This window comes from Muntiacus reevesi, chromosome 3, assembly GCF_963930625.1.
Source record: "Muntiacus reevesi chromosome 3, mMunRee1.1, whole genome shotgun sequence".
Lineage (NCBI taxonomy): Eukaryota > Metazoa > Chordata > Mammalia > Artiodactyla > Cervidae > Muntiacus > Muntiacus reevesi.
The window spans coordinates 248,386,545-248,412,212 of NC_089251.1; positions in this window are offsets into that span (position 1 = coordinate 248,386,545).

Here is a 25,668-nt window from a genome sequence, read left to right on the forward strand (position 1 = left end):
TTCTGCTATTAGGTCCTCACTGTTTCTGTTCTTATTGTGCCCATCCTTGCATGAAATGTTCCCTTGATATCTCCAATTTTCTTGAAGAGATATCTAGTCTTTCCCATTCTATTGTCTTCCTCTATTTCTTTGCATTGTTCATTTTAGAAGACCTTCATATCTCTCCCTGCTATTCTCTGGAACTCTGCATTCAGTTAGGTATATCTTTCCCTTTCTCCCTTGCCTTTCACCTCTCTTCTTTCCTCAGCAGTTTGTAAAGCCTCCTTAGACAACCATTTTGCCTGCTTGCATTTCTTTTTCTTTGGGATGGTTTTGGTCACTGCCTCCTGGACTATGCTACAAGCCTCCATCCATAGTTCTTCAGGGAAAGATATAGGGATGGGTAAATTGGGAATTTGGGATAACAGATACACTCTAGTGTGTATAAAATAGATAAACAACAAGGACCTATTGTATAGCACAGGGAACTATATTTAATATTTTGTAATAACCTATAATGGAAAAGAATATGAAAAAGAGTATGTATATATATATTTATATATAACTGAATCACTTTATAGTATACCTGAAACATTGTAAATCAACTATACTTCAGTTACAAAAGAAAAAGAGAGAAGTAGGCTTTAGAAAATTGAGATTTTTTAAAAAAATAGAAACAAAACTTATGATGAAAAAAATTATTGTATCTCAGCAAAAGAATTTGATACATGCTATAACATGGATGAAATTAGAAAACAGTAAAAATAAGGCACATGCAAAAGGATGAATATTGTATGATTCCTCCTAGATGATGTACTTAGAATAGGCAGATTTGTAGAGATAGAAAATATTAATAGAATAGAGGCTACCAGGACTGAGGATAAGGGAAATGGAGAGTTGTTGTTTAATGGGTACAGAGTATCTCTTTAGAATGCTAAAAAAGTTTTGGAAATGAATAGTGGTGATTTTGTACAAAATGTGAAAGTACTTAATGCCATTGAACTGTACACTTTTGAAATAAGCTTTAATATAAATTTTAATACAAAATTTATATTATATCCTTTACTAATATAACAATCCCAAAAATTGTACCTTGGTTTTTCAATAAATATGTGCTAGTAAACTTTCAACTTCAGTAAATACAGTTACCTCAATCTTTTAAAAATAATATTTAAAACTTTATAAGGGAAAATGCCAACATACCAAAAAGCAAATGGAATAGCATATTAAATTCCCACCCATCACCCAGCTAGCACTTAGCAACACATGGTCAGTTCTGTTTTTTGTATTTTCCCTCTCATCTGTTTCTTCTCCTCTCTATCTTCTCTATCGCACATTATTTTGAAACAAATAACAGAGGCCATAATACTCATATTATGAATGTTTAAGTATAAATCTCTATAAGGACTCTTTTGAAAAACATAACCAAAATATCATTATCACACCTAAAATATTTAACGGTTTTTATAAATCTCATCAAATATGCAGCCAGTGTTCAGATAGCCCTGATTATCTTATGACACTTTAACAGTTGGTTTATTGAAATTAAGAATCTGAACAAATTCTACATACTATAATTAATTATATGTCTTTTAAGTCACTTTTAACCTATAGATTCTCCCTCAGTCTCCTTTTAACTTTATTAGTTGAAGAAACTCAAGTTTTTGCCATTTAGTGCTTCTGGATTTTGCGAATTTATCCTCATGGTGTCATTGAACATGTTTATTTGAACTCTGCATTTACTGTAAATTGGTAGATAGATCTAGAGGCTTGGTCAGTTTCCTCTCCTTCTTAAAATATCTTTTATAGGTTATATTTTGTACTTCCTGTGTGTACCATTTAGGAAGCACACAATGCTGGTTGTCTTTTTCTGACACTAAAATTGATCGATGAGTTCAGCTTGATTTATTTGTTATAAAGCTCCTTATCAGTTTTTTACTTAATTTTAGTGGTCATTGATGATTATTTTGTAGATCCATTATTTCATTAGGACAGAAACATGGTTTTTCTCAACCATTTCTTCTTCACTTATTAGCTGGAATTATTCTACAAGGAAAAACTTTCCCATATCAACTACTTTTATTATCTTGTATTAGTTACGATAGAAAAGGCAGAAAAAATTGTTGATTTTTTCCCTTTGTTGCAGTTTTCAGAATAATGAATCATAGGTAATTTTAAACCATCAGGATATGAGTACAAGAATGATTTAGAGTGGGTGATATATCTTTAAGGAAATTTGGGTGATTTTTTTATTTGAAAAAAGGCTGTTTCCAGGTGTTCTCTAAGGTCTATTCGAGCTCTTATAGCTCATAAGCTTTCTTATTCATAACAATATTTATGCTTTATTTCTCAATTTTGAAAGGAATCAGTTAACGTGTTCTAGGGTTCTTCAGAGTGTAAGATACCCCTTTAACATATAGTATACTTTGTTTGCCAAATAATTTGCAATAATTTTGTGGGTTTGTCTCAAAATACTGGATAGGTAGCTCATATTTTGGGATGAAACTACTTTATTATCTTTAAAATCTTTCATGCAAAAAAAATTAGCCTAAATTTAAAAATCTTAAGTATTAAGGAAAAATTGCTAGAAGAGAACAGAGAAGTACTGTTAACCTTTTACCCTGACACCAATTTTATCACTTTCTACACTTTTTCATATTCTCTCTTATTCCTTTTGTTTGTACACATGTATGGTGTATGTATGGTATTGTCTTTATATATAAACATCTCTATCTATCTATATATGTACACAGATGTTATATTTTTATTTTTTCTAAGTAATTTGAGAGTAGGCTGCACACATCATGTCCCTTACTATTTCTCTGCATATTTCCTAAGAACAAGAAGATTTTCTTACATAATCACAGCAGTCAGTTCAGAAAATTTATCGTTAACAAAACCTACAACCTATGCTTCAGTCTCATCAGTTGTCCCAATAAGGTCCTTTATGGAGATTTTTCCCCTCTCATACAGGACCCAGTCCAAAGTCACTTACTGTATTTAGTCACCGTGTCTTTTAATGTTATTATCTAGAACATTTCCTTGATCTGTCATGACATTGACATTTTTGAGGAACCAGGTCAACTTCATTCATTTTATCGTCCATATACATTGCTCAGTTCTCAGTCATAAATTACAGAAATTGTCTATGGCTGACTGACCAGGAAAGGAACTTATTAAAAAGGTACTGGGGAGCTCCTTGACATATCTCAATAAGTACACTTTATTTTGCATATATATGCAAATATTGTTTTATATACACACATAACTATTTTTGTTTACAAACAAAAATAACATTTACTGAGCACTTCTAATGTGTCAGACACTGTCCATATTACAAAACATGACCTATAAGATAAACACTCTTTCAAATATTCCTGAATCCCATTTTTAAAATGAGACAATTATGATTAGGGGGATTAATTTAGCTTGCCCAAGGTCATACAAATAATAAGGGACTGAGTGTTCAAAGTCAAGTTGTGTCTGACATTAAAGTCCATCATCTTCACTTCCACACTCTTAAATGGCTGCATAACTTGAAACCTTTCCCATAAGATATTAGCTAGAAAATAATGATCTGTGATAACCTGAAGTATTAAATATTATTTCAGTAAATACTAGGTTACAAGAGGTGCATCCTGAAAAACATACACAAAATATAGCTGTTTTCCATCTTTAAAAACGTTCCACAGACGTGACCTAATGCTGGAGTTATTGGCCAGAAAATCCTCAGCATGCACATCAAAATGTACCCACTTGGGGGCACCCACAATGCAGCTTTTCTGCTTGTTCTGTCCAGAAGCTGTAAACCTTGCAGAACTGAAGTTGAGCCAGCTGATGAGCTCAGGCTGCTCTACAGGACTCAGACAGCCACATCCGATGTCTCAAGGAAGTGCCTCCCATATCTCCAAATGGGAGGAATATTTTCCTTAGCATGTTGCCTCCACAATAAATTGTTACTTTGTGCTATTTAAAACATTAATACTTAGTATATTGGCTATGGGCCATTATTAGAACTTAATGACCAAAGCCAAGAACTAAAAATAATTTGCTGATTAAAAATGATATATTTGTCCAAAGGAGTTTTTGGATTTATGTTATGCCAACATTAGGAACCTAATAATTAACCAGCAGAGTGTAAAAATGTGTCCTAAAATCAAACTAAGTGTTTCAAATTGGTTATGTGTTCTCACCTGAGGCACGCTCTCTGGTGATCCCTAAAGCAAGGAGGGCTTCTAGCTAACATAAGTCAGGGGTCTGGTCTTCAGCTCCATCAGATAGTAGAGATATTCCTGAAACTTAACTGATGTCAAAGATGTCACTGACCCAGATGTGTCATTGACCCATTGCCATGGCTGCCTGGAAAGGGGTTATCATCCACAGCATAAGGAGTGAAGATGTGGGAAATAAGGTTGTACTGGATGTGGCTATCACAGTGTCATTTATAGCTACCGTCTCTGCTAAAGAGGAGATGAAGTGGCCATGTTCTGTACCACATAAATCTTCCTTTCCTATATATGGCTGATTGCACTAGAGGGAGCCAAAATATCGACTGGAGAGCAGCTTATAGGGTGACCTGGCTCAAAAAGCACTACTACAAGCTGGACCAATCATAGGCTTGCTTGTGGGAATCCGATCTGGGAAATAGAACATGAGGTGGGTAACAGTAGGAGCTGGTGTGAAAGTACAGAGTGGGGTATGATGCACAATAGAGGCCAAGAGCAAAGCCAGGTATGAGGAAGCTAAGCTGTAAAGAGGCTGAGACAATAATTAGTGTATTGGTTGCCGTCATGTCTGACTCATTGCAACCTCATGGACTGTAGCCTGCCAGGTTCCTCTGTCCATGGGATTTTCCAGGCAAGAATATTGGAGTGGGTTGCCTTTTCCTTCTCCAGGAGATCTTTCTGACCCAGGGATCGAATCTGGGTCTCCTGTGTTACAGGCAGATTCTTCACCATCTGAGCCATCAAGGAAGCCCAAGACAATAATTAAGAGGAACCTATGAGGAGGAGAAAATATAGAGAAGAGAAATCCAGTCTTTTGTGGGAGGAGTAGCAAGAAATGTGAGGAGAAGTAGGCAGAGGAAGAGGGCTGAGCCCTGTGGAGATGGAGCGCTAGAGGGAAGAGTCACAGTTCTCTTTGACAGTGCAGTTTCTGATCCACCCTGATCCTTGTTCCTTGACTGTCATGAGATTCTGGCTCCATCCTGAGTCTTACAATGCTGTGACTGCTGCTAAGTCGCTTCAGTCATGTCCGACTCTGTGTGACACCCTAGATGGCAGCTAAACAGCCAAAATTGTGGGGATTTGAGTGAATATCTGTCTCCTTCCAACAAAAGTAACTAACTAGGAGTAATGTGAGAGAAAAATATTAGTTTCCAGAGTCCTTTTTGAAAAAAATGTGGTAAAATATACATAATATAAAATTCATCACTGTAATAATTTTTAAGTACACAGTTCAGAGGGCTTCCCTAATGGCTCAGCTGGTAAAGAATCTGCCTGGATTTGATCCCTGGGTTGGGAAGATCCCCTGGAGAAGGGAACAGCTATCCACTAATACCAGACCACCTGACCTGCCTCCTTAGAAATCTGTATGCAGGTCAAGAAGCAACAGTTAGAACTGGACATGGAACAACAGACTGGTTCCAAACCGGGAAAGGAGTACATCAAGGCTGTATATTGTCACCCTGCTTATTTAACTTATATGCAGAGTATGTCATGAGAAATGCTGGACTGGATGAAGCACAAGCTGGAATCAAGATTGCCGGGAGAAATATCAATAATCTCAGATATGCAGATGACACCACACTTATGGCAGAAAGCGAAGAACTAAAGAGCCTCTTGATGAAAATGAAAGAGGAGAGTGAAAAAGTTGGCTTAAAGCTCAACATTCAGAAAACAAAGATCATGGCATCCAGTCCCATCATTTCATGGCAAATAGACGGGGAAATAGTGGAAACAGTGACAGACTTTCTTTACTGGGGCTCCAAAATCATTGTAGATGGTGACTGCAGCCATGAAATTAAAAGATGCTTGCACCTTGGGAGAAAAGTTATGACCAACCTAGACAGCATATTAAAAAGCAGAGACATTACTTTGCCAGAAAAGGTCCATTTAGTCAAAGCTATGGTTTTTTCAGTAGTCATGTATGGATGTGAGAGTTGCACTATAAAGAAAGCTGAGCTCCGAAGAATTGATGCTTTTGAACAGTGGTGTTGGAGAAAACTAAGAGTCCCTTGGACTCCAAGAAGATTAAACCAGTTCATCCAAAAGGAAATCAGTCCTAAATATTCATTGGAAGGACTGATACTGAAGCTGAAGCTCCAATACTTTGGCCACCTGATGCAAAGAACTGACTCACTAGAAAAGACCCTGATGCTGGGAAAGATTGAAGGTGGGAGGAGAAGGGGACAGATGAGATGGTTGGATGGCATCATCAACTCAATGGACATGAGTTTTAGTAAACTCTGGGAATTGATGATGGACAGGGAGGCCTGGCGTGCTGCAGTCTATGGGGTCGCAAAGAGTTGGACATGATTGAGCGATGGAACTGACTGACTGACTGACACAGTTTAGATTCATTAAGCACATTCACATTGTTGTGCAACTATCACCACTGTCCATCTGCAGAACTTTTCATCACCCCGAACTCTGTACCCATTAAACAATAACTCCTCCTGTCTCCTCATGCAGCCCCCGGCAACTACTATTCTACCTTCAGTCTGTACGAATTTGTGCCGAGTCCCTTTCAAATGAATAATATTGGTATAAACTGTTAAGATATTATTTATGATTTATATAAATTGTATTTATATTAAATGGTTAGGATTTATTTACAACACTGGTATCAAATGGTTAAGGTATTACTCACATTATTGATATTATTAAATGGTTAAGACATTTTATTTAAAATTACATTTGTTATAATATTATACAGGTATGCATGGTATACATATCATTTATGGTTAATATATTTATCTTAGTTACTTAAATGGCTAAGATATCATTATTTATCTGGACAAAGCCACTGCCCAGAGTTTTGGGGGAGCTGGAGTTATCCCAAAGAGCCTGGGAAATGTAGACTATTGATTGTGTGCAGTCAGTGAACTGCAGAAGGAATACCAATCAGACAGGAAACCAAACCTGAGTAGGAAGCCCCAAGGGCATCTGAGATGTCGAGCAATGTCTTCAGTCGTGTTCTAGCAAAGGGGTTGGTGTGTTTAGAGGAATACTCCTATGATGTATGAAGTAAAATAACTCCTATGAAGTATGCTTATGGGGGAAAGACCGAGATCTGGGAAGAAAGGCGGCCAAGGCAATTGTGGGTTAAAGTCTGCCATCTTTACGTGGCTAGAGTTGACTTATTATACTAATTTGATTCCTTAAGTCTGTATTTTGGAAACATGCTTCTAAGAGGTTTCCAAATGTCATAGACCATATAATTTTCTAGTGATTGTGCTGGACCCTCAACAGTGTGGGGTCTATGAGGAGACGAAAGTAAGCTTAAATTTTACTTAAGGGGCAAGGGTTTGGGGAACTGACTTGATGAGTTTTCAAGGAAGCTGGACGAGAAGTCCAAATCACAAAATCCAAATTAAGGTATCAGGTAAGGTGAACTGGGGTCCTGTGGCAAGATACTCTGAGCAGCAGCTATGCTGATGATACTCAATGGCTGGTATCACTTTGGTTCTGATGAAAACAAGATCTCAGACAGCATGTGGAGGGAATAAGAACATGATCCAAATCTTGGGAAAACCAGATTGACTAGAATGAAGTAGATTGAGAGAGTTCCAGCTGAGCAAACACACCCAGGGCAATGCTGGACCACTGGATAAACCAGAGCTAGTGTCAAAATTCCTTCCTTCCAACTGAATATTTATGACAGGGATTCATGTTAAAAGACTGTTGTTCATCCCTTCCAGACAAGATTGATGAAAGGAGAAGCAGTTCCTAAACAAAGCCATGTTTGGTTCTCTTTAGCATAACAACACGGTGGTCTGAGCTGCAAGGTTGAATGTGTCAAATGCCTACTTCTTGGCTTGAACATGCAAAACAGACTGTGACACCTAGCGTCTTGCTGAAGAGTTGGGATAATTTCATCACTTTATTGACTGATTCCTTCTTTCAGACCATTCCAAGTTAGGTTAACAGGGCACAGTCTTGAGACTGTGCAAATTCCCTACTTCATAGATGATCAACCAAACTGTAGACATAGAACTAATGTGTTTGATGAAGGTATTTGTGCCGAAAGTTGATCTAGGATCTGTTGTGGTACTGGCCACTGGGACTTCATGTTGCTCTACATCCTTGTTCATCTCTGTTACATCCACTCTGGTCCTCTTTTAATGGATCTTATTAATACTATTCAGAGAAGGCAATGGCACCCCACTCCAGTACTCTTGCCTGGAAAATCCCGTGGACGGAGGAGCCTGGTAGGCTACGGTCGATGGGGTTGCTAAGAGTCAGACACAACTGAGAAACTTCACTTTCACTTTTCACTTTCATGCATTGGAGAAGGAAATGGCAACCCACTCCAGTGTTCTTGCCTGGAGAATCCCAGGACCGGGGAGCCTGGTGGGCTGGCGTCTGTGGGGTCGCACAGAGTCAGACACGACTGAAGCGACTTAGCAGCAGCGGCAGCAGCATTAATACTATTAATAACTGAGCTGTTAAAATAGTATTGTCAACAGATAGCCTTCAGCTGTTAGCCCCTTCATGAACTCCTAACAAAAGAGAATGGCCTTGCCCAAGAGTCACCCTCTACAGAGCAGCCCACATCCAATGACTGACCAACGGGGAATGTAAAGATACTGACATCTTGGCCCAACTCGAGACAACAACTAGCTTCAGCACTGTACTAGTTGCAGCACTTCCCACAGAGCCAGCTTGATTGCTCCCATTGCCCAGTCTTGCTTCTGTCCCTGCTCCGGTCTGAATGTTTGTGTCTCCCCAGAGTTTGTATATTGAAGTCATAACCCCAAAGGTGATATGATAGTATTAGTAGGCAGGGCCTTTGAGAGGTGACTAGATCATGAAGGTAGAGCCCTCATGAAGGGGATTAGTGCTCTTATAAAAGAGACTATAGGGCTCTCTAGCTCCTTCTGTCTTGTGAGAACATAGTAAGCAGCCTCCCGCTAGGAACCAGAAGAGGGTCCTCACCAAAAACTGTGACCATGCTGGTGCCTGGATCTTGAACTTCCAGTTTCCAGAACTGTGAGAAAAACTTCTTTTGTTTATGAGCTATCCATCTGGTGGTGTTTAATTACAGCGGCCTGAGCAGACTAAGCCCCCTTCCTTCCATAGATGCTCATCTTGAGGGTCCTTTATAAGCATCCCTCTCTGGGCCTCAGTGTAGCAGATATTGGTCCTCACTCTTAGCTCTTGTTCTCAGTCCATATACTGGTGACTTGTCTTGTGCCCCAGTCATCACACTGGGGTCGGGTCCTGTTCTGACTTGTTCTTAATGTGGATGCTATTGCCATTTCAGTTTCCATTGATTTGAGGACATTGAGCAACCCTGGCTAAAGGCCAGTAGCATTCTTCAGCTGTGTGCAGCCAGAAATGTTTCCAAATATTTCCAACCTCCCCCCCTTCCCCAGCTTGTTATGTCACTCTAGTTGAAAACCATGCCATCAGCACACCTTCCTAGAGTGCGGGCACTTTGTGCTCATTGTCTGAATGCAGAGCATGCCTTACCAGTTTGCTGTTTGTTGCTGTGCCTTGCTCTGTTCATCTGTTAGGATGGCTGAATGGTCACTCAGTAGGTCCATTGGTGGGGCCATGGGAGACTGAGATAAGGGAAATGAGGGTGAGGGCTAATAAGGTCCACACAACACCACTGTTAAATGTAACTATTGTTGGTGAGAATAGCAACCACTTAATTATGACTTACCACTCATGAGCTCACTTAATTTTCACAATAACCCTACGAGATAGATACTATCATTCTTCTATTTTATAGGTAGAGAAATTGAGGTAAAACACAATTAAATTACTTGCCCAAGGTCACACTGCTCGTAGGTGACCAAATTGAGATTCCACCACAGGAAGCAAAGTCCCCTTGCTTAACTGCACCCTTCACATTGTTCTTATCAGTGTTAAGTGGACTCAGAGACTAGAGTAGTACCAAGGGCTATCATCATTATCTTACAATAGATTAGCTGTTGAACAATGGAAGGGAAATCAAGTATTTGATAAGTCTCATTTTCCAAAGAATTATATTAAGATTTAATCCATGAACCTGAGTTTTCATTGATTCAGAGCTCTCCAGCAGTGAGTTTGGTCTGTGTAAGATCCTGATCTCTTGCCCTCAGAGTGGCCAGTTGGCAGCAACCTCTCCCATTCACCCTAGTGGGACGTGCAAATATTACCATGTCTACTTGTGCCTTGATGTGACTCTGGTAGTGAAAGCATAGCAAATTAATGGGTATTTCACGTTTTCTGGCTCTTGCTTTCTTTGTTGAATACTTACACTAAATGTGCTGAGTAAGTTTAGGGTTAAAGGGGCTTTAGGGTTAAAAGGCTTCCCTGGGGGCTTAGATGGTAAAGAATCTGCCTGCAATTTGGGAGACCTGGGTTTGATCCCTGGGTTGGGAAGATCCCCTGGAGGAGGGAAAGGCAACCCACTCTAGTATTCTTGCCTGGAGAATCCCATGGACAAAGAAGCCAGGCACGTCTATGGGGTTGCAAAGAGTTGGACACGACTGAGCGACTAAGCAGAGCACAGGGTTAAAGGGTTTTTTTCTGTTTTTTATTTTCTCAATTTAGACTTCTTGAAGATTTAATTTCTTTATACTATAATAGATCTTCTCCTGGCTGGGAAGAAGACTAGGTTTCAGTATTCAAGAGAATCAGAGCAGTGAGATACCAGTAGAAAAGAGTTTGGGGATATTATATTAGAAGATGCTGAGTTCATGAGATTAAAAGGGCATACTGAGGTAGGAAGTTAATTTGCAACATTGCAAATTAACTATACTTCAATTTAAAAAAATGGATAAAGAAAAAAGAGAGTACACTGAAATCGGGTGTAAATTAGGAGTTTGGGATTAACATACACACACCACTATATATAAAATAAACAAGAGGGGTCTACCATATAGCACAGGGAACTATATTCGGTATCTTGTAATAAACTGTAATGGAAATGAATCTGAAAAAAATAGATGTATGTATATATGTATGTGTGTGTATAAGTGAATCATTTTGTTGTACACCTGAAAGTAATGCAACATTGCAAATTAACTATGCTTCAATTAAAAAAAAAAGGATAAAGAAAAAAGAGAGTACACTGAAATTGGGTGTAAAGCTTACGGTGCTTTGAGAAAGGTTGATCTTGATGGTGACTCAGCACACAGGACTTTGCCAAAAGCCACAGATTATATAAACTTTATCCTATCCAATAGCTTAAAATAAAGAGATCAAAAAGTCAAAGAATTATTTAAGCAAAGATCTGTACAAATGTTCTTTCAAAAAAGACTTATGTGCATTTGCAGAAGTCTGAAGTCTTTCTTCCCAAAGTCTTTACAAGGTATTCCAGGCTTCTTAGAATAGGGCTTCTCACACTTGCTGTCCATTAGAATCACCTGAGGTTTTATTATTAATAAAATTCTTGAGGCACAGGCTGCATCCTAGACCAGTTATATCAGAATCTTTGGGTGGGCCTGAGACATAGGCATCAGTCTTTTAACTTTTTTAATTTCTCAAGTAATCTGAACATTTGAGAACATGGTTTAGAGCAGTGGTTCTCAAGTTGCATTAGAATCATCTAGAACAGCAGCTCCCAACCTTATTGGCACCAGGGATCGGTTTTGTGGAAGGCAGTTTTTTCCATGGACCAGTGGTGATAGGGGGCTGGAAGTGGTTTCAGGATGATTCAAGAACATTACATTTATTGTGCACTTTATTTCTATTATTACTACATCAGCTCCATCTCAGATCATGAGGCATTAGATCCCAGAGATTGGGGACCCCTGACCTAGAGAGTTTGTTAAATCAGATTGCTGGTTCTCACTCCTAGAACTTCTGATTCAATAGTCTGGGATGGAACCTGAGAATTCGCAGATCTAGTCATTTTCCCAATGGTGCCAATGATGCTGCTGGAATGAGGAACCATGCTTTGAGAACCACCGATTTGGATAATTATTTGCATATTCATTAATGCCATCTGAAGACATGTAAGTCATAAATTTTTTTCTGGGCAGCTTAAGTATATGCAACATCCTTGGAAACTTGTCTAACCACAGTTGTGAGCTCACTGCACACACTGGTTCTTTGGCAGAGTTACATTCATGCCCATCTGTTAGGCTGGCAGCATGCCCGAGGAGAATGTGCTATGCCAATTTCAGCAGGGCATGGGTGCTAACCAAACACGGTTGTGGAGGGATGGTTTTCATCACACAGTGAGTGCTGTTTCTTGGGCCAGGTGATCCTGCTGTTTGCAAACAGCTCCAGTCTGAGGCTACATGCTTTCTTACATCTGTAGATACTTGAGGACATGATTAAAAAATAAATAATCAACAAATGGTTGATTATATTTCTCCCTCAATCTGCCTTAGTGTTGTAATTTGGCATGTAGAGAAGTACTCTCTCTCCAGTGAGCTGGAAGCCATTCATAAGGACTTCACACATGTAATGCTTGAAAACAACAAATTTGGATCAACCTCATGCATTTGTTTGTAAATGTCACTATTGGGGTTTTTTCTTTCTGTGTATTTATTAAGATTTTTCTTTATCTTAGTTTTAAAATATATAGTATCTTTGCGGTTTTTGTTTTTAAATTTATTTTGTTTTTGGCTGTGCTGAGTCTGCTGCTTTGCGTGAGTTTTTTCTAGTTGCGGCAAGCGGGGGCTACTCTTGGTAGCGGTGCTTCTGCTTCTTATTGCAGTGGCTTATTTTGTTGTGGCACAGGCTCTGGCCACATGGGCTTCGGTCATTGCTCAGTGGTTGCGCGCTCAGGCTCTAGAACACAGGCTCAGTAGTTGCGATGCATAGAATCGTTGCTCCGTGGCATGTGGAATCTTCCCAGACTAGGGATCGAACCACATCCTCTGCATTGACAGGAGGATTCTTACCCACTGTGCCACCAGGGAAGTCATCTTTGCTTTTAAATATAGGTTTCCACTCTGTTTTTCTGAGGTAGGCTTTTTTCCCTTTTATCAACGGTTTTCTGAAGTTTCTGATTTGACTCTTAAAATAAGAAGAGTTCTATAAAAATGTCAGCAGAAAATGGAGTTTTCTGCTATAGAATTCCAATTACATTATAAATCAGTTACATTGATTACAAATCAAAGTGTATTTATTTCATTTGTCCCATAATCAAATGTGGGTTTTAAGGAGATCTTTGAACATTTTTAGATTAAAACATTAGTTTTCAGATTAAAAACTCCTCTAGCTCTTGAAAATGAATACAAAGTAAAAAATAAAAAAAGAAACCTATTAATTTTTAGGAAGAAACCCATTAATTTATAAGGATTGCAAAATCTTTTAAGAAACCATACAGATTATGCTGGGATTGTACAAGGGAAACTAGGGCTGGAAAACTGAAAAGAGTCTTTCTTTACTGTGGTTTGGATTTTATATTTGATTAAGTGGACTTGAAAGAGGTGTCAGAGTCTGAAGCATTATTTACCTCAACTTCCAGGGAAAGGAACCTCTGGCCATAAGACCTAAAGCAAAGCAGAATAATGTAGTGTGATTATAGAAAATCATTTTTATCACCTCTTTCTACTTGATTGAATGAGGAAAATAGATTTAGAAATAATAGTTCCTTATTAGCCTCTAATGCGCTTGGAAGTATCTGGAAGTTTCCTTCAGAATTTCCACTGAGGTCTCCGTTGACCATCCTTCCAATTTCTGTATACAAGTTCTTTCTCTCAAGGGCAAGTTCTAAAGTTAAATTAAAGAAAAAAACTTTCTTATAATTAAGTGTTATTTTCTTTATTATTTATCTCTTTTTTCAGGGAAAAATTTTTTTTATTCCTTTTTATTTTCAAGGTTGGATTTGTGGCTATACTCAAATAGGATTAAGGGAATTGAGCCTATGGACAAGTCCAGCTTGTAAAACATCTCTCCTTTGAGAGAGTATGACCCAAGAGAGGAGTACCCAGCTTAGAAATGAACAAAAACCTTAAGACAATCTGTTCAAAAGTGGAGAATCATCTGCATACAAGAGTTTTTGAGCAGAAAATCAGCACATTAGATATACTTTTCATACATTTCTCAGATGAGATGTTATGCCATTCATAGACTAAATTACTATTCCATTGCAACCTTAGGGAAATCTTCCCTTGGAACAATTTCTAATTATCTGAATAAATCCACCTCTGTATAGAGAAATAACGAAATGGAGTAAGTAAAATATATTAAACATCTGAAATATCAAGCCGAAACATTTTATGTAGTATTCAAGTAACACTTTTAAAATTTCAAAAGGTGAAAATTATAGTAAAGTTGCAATGTCTAAAGGCCAATTGGTGGCTTTTAAAAAACATCTTTATTGAGGTATAATTTACATACAATAAACTGCAGATATTTAAAGTGTATACTCTGATAGGTTTGACATATGCATATACCTGAATCCAACACCACAATCAAGATAGTGAACACATCCATTATCCCCCAGTTTCTTTGATGTCCTTAGTAATCCCTCCCTGCCCATCCCACCCCTACCCCTCAAGCAATCACTGATCTGCTTTCTGTCACTATTGATTAGTTTGTATTTTCTGAAGCTTTATATAAATGAAATCACACAATATATACTAATTTTGTCTGAATTCTTTCACTCAGTATAATTACTTTGAGATTCTTTCTCAATCCGTGGCTTTTTTTTTTTTTTTTTAAGAAAACCTCTGATTTCAAATAGTCTTCGGGTAAACTGAGTTTTAGGTTTGCATTAGGGTGACACAGAATCTGTCCAATAGAAGGTCAATCAATTAGAATAGTAAGTTGGAATCAGTGGCAGCCAAGGAATTAACAGGCAGTCACCTTTACTTATCCCTGGTGGCTCAGTGGTAAAGAATCTGCCTGCCAATGCAGGAGATGTCTGTTTGATCCCTGGGTTGGGAAGATCCCCTGGAGAAAGAAATGGCAATTCACTCCTGCATTCTTGCCTGGGAAATCCTGTGGACAGAGGAACCTGCCAGGCTACAGTCCATGGGGTCACAAAAGGGTCAGACATTACTTAGTGAGTAACAACAACAATACCTTTACTTAAAAAGTTAGACTCCATCTCAGGTGGGTTTGGGGTTGTGAGCTAAGGAAACATTTTCTGGTTAACTTACGAAAAGGAGGAATTATTGGAAAGACAGGGACTGGCTTACGGAAACAAAGGAAAATGTGAACAGTCAAGGTTCAGATGTGCCATTTCAAGCCATATTTGAGCCTGAGGCAAAAGGAAAAATCAGTAACACTGATCCTGTATTTAAGATTTTGATATTTTGTTCATCATGGAGATCTGCATTAATCTGGATTTTTAAAAATATTGCATTAAAATATTTATCTTGATTATTGAGCTTTTGGAGTGCCTCTTAAATTTTATACTCCAGCCTCACTAACTCCACCCCCTTACCCTAATCCTGGCTATGGATGGATGAAAACTGGCACAGCTCTGGGTTCTAAGTAGGACAGTTTTTTGGGGGCATGGTGAAAGTGCAGATCAGCCCTCAATGCTTTGAATTTCACTGCTCAAGGTTCAAAGCCCAAGACTCTGATTGGTCCTATTTGGGTCATAGAATGTATCGAGTCACTACTATCTCAAATAAGAGTCATTTTATTACTTTATTTAAGTCATTTTTCTTCTTCTAAAATAAACTATTTTTTAGAGCAGCTTCATGTTCATAGCAAAATTAACAGCTCCCATATTGCCCATCACCATACACATGCTAGCCTTCCTCACTACCAGTGTTTTGCACCAAAATAGAACATTTGTCACACTACATTGGATTATCATCTAGAGTCTATAATTTACATGAGGGCTCACTCTTGGTGTACATTCCATGGGCTTGGACAAGTGTATACTGGCATTATCCACCATTATAGTATTATGCAGAGCAATTCCACTGCCCCACGGATCCCAAGAGTCATTTTAGACTTCCTCCTTTTAGAAAATTATTCTCATTGTCAGTGACACTCTTTCCTGAGTGTAATTTTGGTTCACTCATTCTCTCTCTTATCGCAGCCTCAGTCTAGGAGCATCCTGTCTGAACAATTGTCAACAGCCTTTCGACGGGCCTTTCCTCCTCCCTGCCATCCTTTCGTGCGCACTGCACTTCTTCCAGAGTGACTTTTCCACAACTTCAGTTAACTGCTTACATCTTGATTAAAACCCTTTGAAAGTCCTTCATGACTTTTGAGAATCAAAGTCCATTCTTCTGTCTTAGTAAATTTAAGAGGACTGAAACCACATCAAGTAGGTTGATATGGTTTAATTCCATAATGGAATTAAATTAAAAATCAACAACAGGTCTTAGTCTGCCCTCAGGCTCCAGAGCTTTATTCTCTGGGAGACCAGGGAGGTGGGGGGCTAGGGGGTGGGAGGGTGGAGAAGGAGGACAAAAGATGCATCCCACCTGCCTGACTGCTGCTGTCTTTGTGGGAGGTGTCATGAATTCACCGTTTGGGGTCCCTGATTATCCATTGCAAGGAAATGGCTGCTAGTGATATGTCTTACTGGAAGGGAGATTTTGGTTTTCACTGTGTGTTTCATGACTGGTATAAAATCACAAGGTCTGAATTTTGAGGCATATCTGAAATCTAAAGCACATTTGACCTTCAGGTTTTCAGATAAGAGATATGGTCTTGTACTTCTTCCATGACTTATCTGTTCTTTGTGGGACACTAAATGTAAAACTGTTCAAAACAGTAAAATGGCCTATGGAGAAAAATAACTCCTCAGATGAGAGGCACTTCAAGAAAAGAAGCACTACTTTGGTATTTTCACTTAGAATCTAATAACATAAAGAAATTTGGGCAAAGCCAAGGTTTTGTGAATCTAGGTGGCTTTCAAAATGGGGTCCATTATAATGAAAATGTTGGAGGAGTCAGCTATTGACACAGATTTCTTTGTAATGGAGGAAAGAAATGGAATCCACCCTAGGGACTTTTTGGAGGAGGGAGGGATGTGTAGAGGGTGATGGATACCCTAGCAAACTGAGTTCCTGTACCCAGTCTTTGCACACTGGGGATCCTGTGCTAAACTTGTTGAACTCAAGGGGTTTTCTAGCTTCCCTTTGCTACCTCCCAATGTTCCTGCCTTCTTGTTTTGCTCATCCCAGGATCCCACTCTCTCTGACTTTCTCTTCCTCCCATTTTGTTTGCACACCCCTGGTATAATTGCATTGCAATCACAAGTAAAGTGCCTGTTGTACACAGGGCAAAATCTTAAAAAAACAACAACAACTGAAGAAAATTTGGGAAATTCACAAGTACATGAAAATTAAACAGTCCTAAATAACCAATGGATCAGAAAAGAAATTATAAACAAAATTAGAAAGTAGGTGGGATGAATGGGAATGAAGGCACAAATACCAAAATGTATGGGATGCCATTAAAGTGGTAAATATAGAGTTATAAATGCCTATAGTGAAAAAGAAGAAAGATCTTACTAGGTGGCCTAACTTTTCACTTAAAGAAACTGAAAAAGAATAGGAAACTAAACCCAAAGCAAAAAAAAAAAAAAAAAAAAAAAAAGAGAGAGAGAGAGAGAGAGAAAGAAAGTAATAATAAAGATTAGGGAAGAAATAAATGAAATAAAGACAAGAAAACTAGAAAAAAAATCAACGAACTGAAAAGTTTGTCCTTGAAATGATTAACAAAACAGATAATTCTTTAGCTAAACTGAGAGAGAGAAAGACTCCGCTTACTAAAATCAGGGATAGGAGGGAACATAACCACTAAACTTAAAAAAATCCAAAGGATTACAAAGATATGCCATGAACAATCATATGCCTACAAATTGTATAACCTAGTGAAAAGGAAAAATTCCTAGAAAGACACAAAATATTAAAATGGAGTCAAGAAGAAATAGAAAACCTGGACAGATCTATAACAAGTAGAAAGACTGAAGCACTAATCAAAAATAAAACAAACTTCCCACAAAGAAAAGCCCAGGATCAGACGACTTCACTGATGAATTCCAAGCATTTAAAGAAGAATAAACACCGATACACAATATTCTACAATAAAGGACAAAAATCACATGATTATCTCAGTAATCATAGAAAAAGCAATTGACAAAATCCAACAATTTTTCTTAACAAAAAACTTAACAAACTAGAAATAGAAGAAAAAACTTTCAATCTGATAAAGGGGATTTATGAAAAATCTACAACTATATCATACTTAGTGGTGAAAAGACTGAATGCTTCCCTGCTAAGATCAGAATCAAGACAAAGATATCTACTCTCACCCCTTCCATTTAGCATTTAAGCTCTAGTTAAGGCAATTAGGTAAAGAATCTGCCTGCAAAGCTCTAGTTAAGGCAATTAGGTAAAGAATCTGCCTGCAAAATCTGGGTTTGATCCCCAGGTTGGGAAGATCCCCTGGAGGAGGGAAAGGCTACCCACTCCAGTATTATGACCTGGAGAACTCCATGGACTTTATAGTCTATGGGGTCACAAAGAGTTGGACACAACTGAGTGACTTTCACTTTCACTAAGGCAATTAGGCAAGTTCAGTTAAGTTCAGTTGCTCAGTCGTGTCCGACTCTTTGCGACCCCGTGAACTGCAGCATGCCAGGCCTCCCTGTCCATCACCAGTTCCTGGAGTCCACCCAACCCATGTCCATCGAGTTGGTGATGCCATCCAACCATCTCATCCCCTATCGTCCCCTTCTCCTCCTGCCCTCAATCTTTCCCAGCATCATGGTCTTTTCAAATGAGTCAGCTGTTCGCATCAGGTGGCCAAAGTATTGGAGTTCAGCTTCAACATCAGTCCTACCAATGAACACCCAGGACTTATCTCCTTGAGGATGGACCGGTTGGATCTCCTTGCAGTCCAAGGGACTCTCAAGAGCCTTCTCCAACACCACAGTTCAAAAGCATCAATTCTTCGGAGCTCAGCTTTCTTCACTGTCCAACTCTCACATCCATACATGACCACTGGAAAAACCATAGCCTTGACTAGATGGATCTTTGTTGGCAAAGTAACATATCTGCTTTTTAATATGCTGTCTAGATTGGTCGTAACTTTCCTTCGAAGGAGTCTTTTGACTTCACGGCTGCAGTCACTATCTGCAGTGATTTTGGAGCCCAGAAAAATAAAGTCAGCCACTGTTTCCACTGTTTCCCCATCCATTTGCCATGAAGTGATGGGACCGGATGTCATGATCTTAGTTTTCTGAATGTTGCGCTTTAAGCCAACTTTTCCATTTTCCTCTTTCACTCAATTAGGCAAGACAAAGAAATAAAAGGCACACAGATTGGAAAGTAAGAAGTAAAAGTATCTCAATTTAGTCTTTATATATAGAAAATCCTATGGGATCCACTAAAAAGAAAGCTATTTAAATGAATTCAAATAGCAAGATATAAGAGCAATATACAAAATAAATTTACATACTAGCAATGAACAATATGAAAATGAAAGTAAGAAACAACTTCACTTATAATAACAAAAAATAAAACATGAAAGATAAATTTAACAAAAGAAATGTCAGATTTTCACATTGAAAACCACAGAATATTATTGAAACAAATGAAAGAATATTTAAATAGAAAAAAAATCTGTACACATGGATTGGTGACTTATTATTGTTAAGATGGCAATACTCCCTTAATCGATCTCCAGATTCAACACAATTGCTATAAAAATCCTGGTTAGCTTTTTGCAGTAATTGACAATCTGACTCTATATTTCATATGAAAATGTGGATTTTATCCCTGGTTGGGGAACTAATATCTTGGCCCAGTGCAGCCAAAATTTAAAAAAAAAGAAATGCAAGAGACTCAGAATAGTCATGGACTTTCCTGGCAGTTCAGTGGTTAAGACTCTGCCCTTCCACTGCAGGGGTTAGGGAACTAAGATCACACATCTGCAGCACAGCTTAGGAAAAAAAAAAAGAATAACCAAAGCAACTTTTAAAAATAGGAATAAATTTGGAGGTTTCACACTTCCAGATCTCAAATCCACAATAATCAAGATAGTAGTGCCAACAAAAGGATAGACGTACATATCAATGAAGGAGAACTGAGTCCAGAAACAAGTCCATACATTTAATTCATATTGCAATGGTGTCCAGGCAATTTAATGGGGGGAGAATATAATTTTCAACAAATGGTGCTGTGACAACTTGCTATACTCCTGCAAAAGATGAATTTGCATCTGTATCACATGCCATATACAACATTTAACTCAAAAGACTCAGAAAATGAAATGTAAGATATTATAAAACCATAAAACTAATAGAAGAAAAAAAAGGCATAAATCTTTATGGCCTTGAATCAGTCAATAGTTTCTAGATACTACACCAAAGCCCAAGTAACAAAAGGAAAAATAGGTAAACTGAGCTTCATCAAAGTGAAACCTTTTTGGTCTCAAGGAGCACCATCAAAAAACTAGAAGACAGCTCACAGATTGGGAGAAAATATAAATCAAATATCTGATAAAGGTCCAGGATACATGAAGAATTCTTACAATTCAAGAATAGGAAGATAGATAGCTCAGTTAAAAATCGGCAATAGATATTTCTCCAAAGAAGATATACATGTAAGTGTTCAGTAAGCACATGGAAAGATGCTAAGCAATATTTGCCACTTGGGAAATGTGATGTAACTTGTAGGTTAAACTGTGTCCTCCCCAAAGATATGAAGTCCTAACGTTGAAACCTGTGACTATGATCTTATTTGCAAATAGAGTCTTATTTGCAGATGCAGTCAGCTCAAGATGAGATTGTATTGGATTAGGGTGGGCCCTAAACAAATATGACTGGATAAGAGAAAGACGGGCAGGGGAGCACTGTGTGATAAGAGAGTCAGAGATTGAAGTGATGTACCTGCAAGCCTTGGAATGCTAAGGATTACTGGCAACACAAGAAACTAAGAGAAGAATATGGTTTTCTGTTAGAGGCTTTAGAGAAAGTATGACCTTGCTGACATTTTGATTAAAGACTTCTAGTACCCAAAACTGTGAAAGAATACATTTCTCTTGCTTTAAATTACTCAGTTTGTGGTAATTTGTTACAGCAGGCCTTAGAAAGCTTAATATACTACTTCACCCCCACTAGCATGGCTATAATAAGAAAGATAGACAATAAGAAGCGTGAAGTTGTAAAGCATTTGGAATCTTCATATATAGCTGGTGGGAATGTACTAATAAAATGGTGCAGCCACTCTAGAAGACTGATAATTCCTCAGAAAGTAAACAGAGTTATCATGAAACCCAACAATTCAACTTCTAAATCTATATTCAAGAGAAATGAAAAAGTATGCCTATATAAAAACATTAATGCTTATACCAGCATTCTTAATAACAACTGAAAAGTGGGAACAACCCAAATGTCCATAAGCAAAATGTGATGTATCCATATGCTGGAGTATTACTTATCAATGAAAAGGAATAAAGTACTAACCTATGCTACAGAACAGATGAACCTTGAACATATTATGGCAAACGAAAGAACCACAAAAGACCATATACTGTATGATTCTGTAATATGAAATATCCAGAATAGGCAAATCTGTGGAGGCAGAAAGTAGATTAGTGGTTGCTTAGGACTGGGGGTGGTGGGGTGGGGATGAGAAGTGATTGCTAATGGGTATGGTATTTCATTTAGGGGCTAATGAAATAGCCTAAAATTAGATAGTGATGATAGTTGTACAACTTCGTGACTACACTAAAAACCGCTGAAGTATACCCTTTACATGGGTGAATTTTATGAGATGCGAATTATATACCAATAAAGCTACTAAAAAGGAATCCACTCTTCTGTGGATGCTTTTTATTTTAGCTATACTGAACTCACTTTGTTGTTTCTCGCCTCTGAGACCCTATACATGTTGTACCTGGAATGTTCGTCCCAATTTTGTCTACTGGTAAATCCTGATTTATTCTCATGACCCAGTTTACATATCACCTCTTTGAGGAAGTCTCTGTCCTCTCAGGAAAGTAAGCACTTTTCTATGCTGACTCTTTTTTTTAAATTGAGGTATAATTGACATATAAATTATATTATCTTCAGGTGTACAACATAATGACTTGATATTTGTATATGCTGTGAAAATATCACACAATAAGTCTAGTTCACATCTATAGTTAAACATTTTTTTCTTGTGATGAAAACTTTTAAGATCTACTCTCTCAGTAATATTCAACACAATATTATTAGCTATAAGAGCTTCCCTGGTGGGTCAGTGGTAAAGAATCCTCCTGCCATTGTGGGAGATGCAGATTTTATCCCTGAGTCAGGAAGATTCCCTAAAGAAGGAAATGGCAACCACTCCAGTATTCTTGCCTGGGAAATCCCATGGACCGAAGAGCCTGGTGGCTACATTCCATGGGGTCACAAACAGTCAGACACCACTAACAACAAGAATAACAATCTTATTAGCAATAGTCACCATGCTAGATATTGTATCCCCAAGACTTATTTATCTTATAACTGGAAATTTGTATCTTTTTACCCCCTTGACTGATTTCGCCCACCCCACGCCCTTGCCTCTGGTACTCTGGCAACCACTAATCTGGTCTCTGTACCTATAAGCTCTTTTTAAAAAAATTCCACATATGAGATCAATCTGACTTATTTCACTTAGCATGATGCCCTCCAAGTCTTGTCCCGATTTGGGGAATAGTTGCACATTTCTCACTGTATCACTACCCTTCATTTGCTTTTTGCTTAGATTTCTTCTGTGACTCACACTCCTCTCTGAGGACGAGGATCATATCTTACCACATCTACATCTATCCTAAGTTCTTATCACTGTGCCTGGCACATAGCAGGCACATAGGGAGTGCTCACTAAATCTAATAATAATCTGAAATAATCTGAAAGTGATTGGAACAAAGCTCAAGAGTAAATAGCAAAGAAAGGATTACATAAGGTTGTGGTCATGAGCACCATTTATTAATTAACTGCTAAGAACTTGGTAACAACTTGGCATTTGAGGCACCTAGGGCTATAAAATCTCTCGTTTAACTTAGCCCAAATGTTATCTTACAAAACCATAGTACAGTGACTAAAACCAGGAGATTAACATTTATTAAATACTATTCACTAACCTATGGGCTTATTCAAATTTTGCCAGTTGTCTCATTAGTTCCTTCTCTGGTTCAGGTTCCAAAATAGGATCAGAGTCAAGGCTTCTCAATCTCTTCCAATCTGGAATAGTTTCTCAGTCGTTCATGACCTTGACACTTACAGAGTACAGGTCAGTTGTTTTGAGAATGTCCCTTAATCTTACAAATGCACAGTACTTTTTGTAGGTGTTGTGCTAGCTTCAGGGGTGCTTCATTCTAGGTTCAGTCTTTGGCCCCAGGAAGCTGGTCTTACAGTGAAAGACCAAGTTAACAGGCAATTACCACTACAATATTGTAAAGTGATTAGCTTCCAACTAATAAAAATAAATGGAAAAAAAACCCCCAAAAAACCAGGCAATTACAATATAGTGTAAATACAATTTAGTGCTATAATAGAGGTCAAGGCTGAGCATGAAGAGGATATTAGAAGGGGCAACTGGCTATATCTTGGGGTCCTGGAAAGACTTCTTGCAGGTGATATCACAACCAAGAGCAGGAAGAGGGGGCTAGCAGGGCAGAAGGTGGGGGCCCTAGAGAGATGAGTATTCCAGGCAAAATTTAACCCATCAAGTATAGCAGAATTCTGCAGTCATTTTAAGGAATAGCCTAAATACTCTTATAAAAATCTTTATAATCAGGACATCTGAACATGTTGAAGAAATCTGCTTTGACCTTTTCTGTCTTGTCAGAATTCATTAAAAAACCCTTGACATTCTGACATTCATCTTTGTACTTTGGCAATTTCAGAAGTTCTGATGATAAAATTGACTTTAAGAAGCACAATGAATGTGAAGCTAAATAAAAAAAAAAAGATTTTTTATTGGGGTGAATTAATACCAGTAAATTCTGAAGTACCTGAGCCTCTGAAGAGAATAATTAAGGATGGTATAAGAGAAAATTAATTTATCAGAGGGACTCTGGCCATGGTCACTGTCAAGAAGCAATCTCATAAATGTCACAGTGAAGTTAGACAAAATCATGCAACTGTGTAACCTTTTTGTGTCTTGTAATACCCAACAGGAATAGACCTCATTGAAACACAAGAGCCATAACAGGTTCAGTTAAGAGACAGATGGCAAGACTCATTTAAAGATGAACACCTTCAGGCTGACCTGTGAATCAGAGTCTAGTCTATCATCACTCAGGGTCAAGTGTTTTTAGTTAGGAACCTCTGAATAAGATTCTTGGCTGTGAATTAAACACATTATTTAAGGATGGGGCTATAGGTAAACTGTGTTCAGAAAAGATCTCCTTTTCCCTTCCTCCACTTCCTCTTTGTTACTATTTTTTTGTTCTCTACTTTCCCTTCTGCTAAGAGCCTTTCCTCCACCTTACTCCACCTGCCAAAACGACCAATCATAAGTCTTCATCTATTTGGCCACATTGATTGGCTTGAAGAGTGAGAATAATGTTCCAGAGCCTTTGATTGGTATATTTCAAACAGGATCTAGAAAGAAGCCCCATTCATCTCTAGTGGTGAAGTTAAACAGAAAGGGGTCTGGAAGTCATGATTAGAAAAATGTGAATGAATCTGACTATATTCATTAAAAAAAAAAGCATCTGGTCAAAAAGGAACACCATTAGAAATATAAAAAGTGTTTTGTTTGGTGTCATTATTAACTTGTGAATTTTATTATATAAATTGTGTTTTAATCCTCTAATGATTATTCTTCTGTCATGGAAACCTTTCCAGTTGGCTCCTAGGCACTACTGATGCAATGCTATATCTGACTCTGGATCTTCCTCACTTTCAGTTGTGATTGTAGACTCACACTATACATTTCCTGTTCCAGGTCAGGAGACAGCCAGGATCTTTGGTTTGTTCAGTGGAAAACAGTATTTAGAGTCTACAACCTCTTCCTGTTTGTAGGATTCTAGGGGACTAACTTATGATGTTAAAAACTGTTACAGGGAAAATAGCATTTATCTTGCTTATTCTAAATGAACTGTACCTTGCGATATCAACAGTTCATAAGGGGAAGTTTTTTCTGTTCTGTGTTTTATTTTTTAATAGAAGTATATCAACTAACAAAAAAAACTGGACAAGTATCATTAGAATATCACTATTTTGCAATCCATATTGAATTAATGGACCTGGGCAATTGTTAGCATCTCAAAAAGAGACACAGCTAAATGTTAGGTACTTATTGATGGAATTACACTACACTACCAATGAAGTAATCTTTCCATAAAACAGGTGAGTCTACCCAAATGTCTCAATATAATTACCAGTTTATAGAAAAGAAAAGGGACAGAGGGACATGTTACAGTATACCACATATATTCAAACAAAATTCCAACCTTAGGAACTCTATAGGACCAAAACCTGGTTTCTTCAACAATAACAAAATTTCTAAGAAATTAGGAGAGAGAGAGAGGGGAGGGGAGAAGGCAGAGAGAGAGAGAAGTATGGAATGGAAGAAAATCTGCAGATTAAAGTATACTTGAGACATATTAACCAACT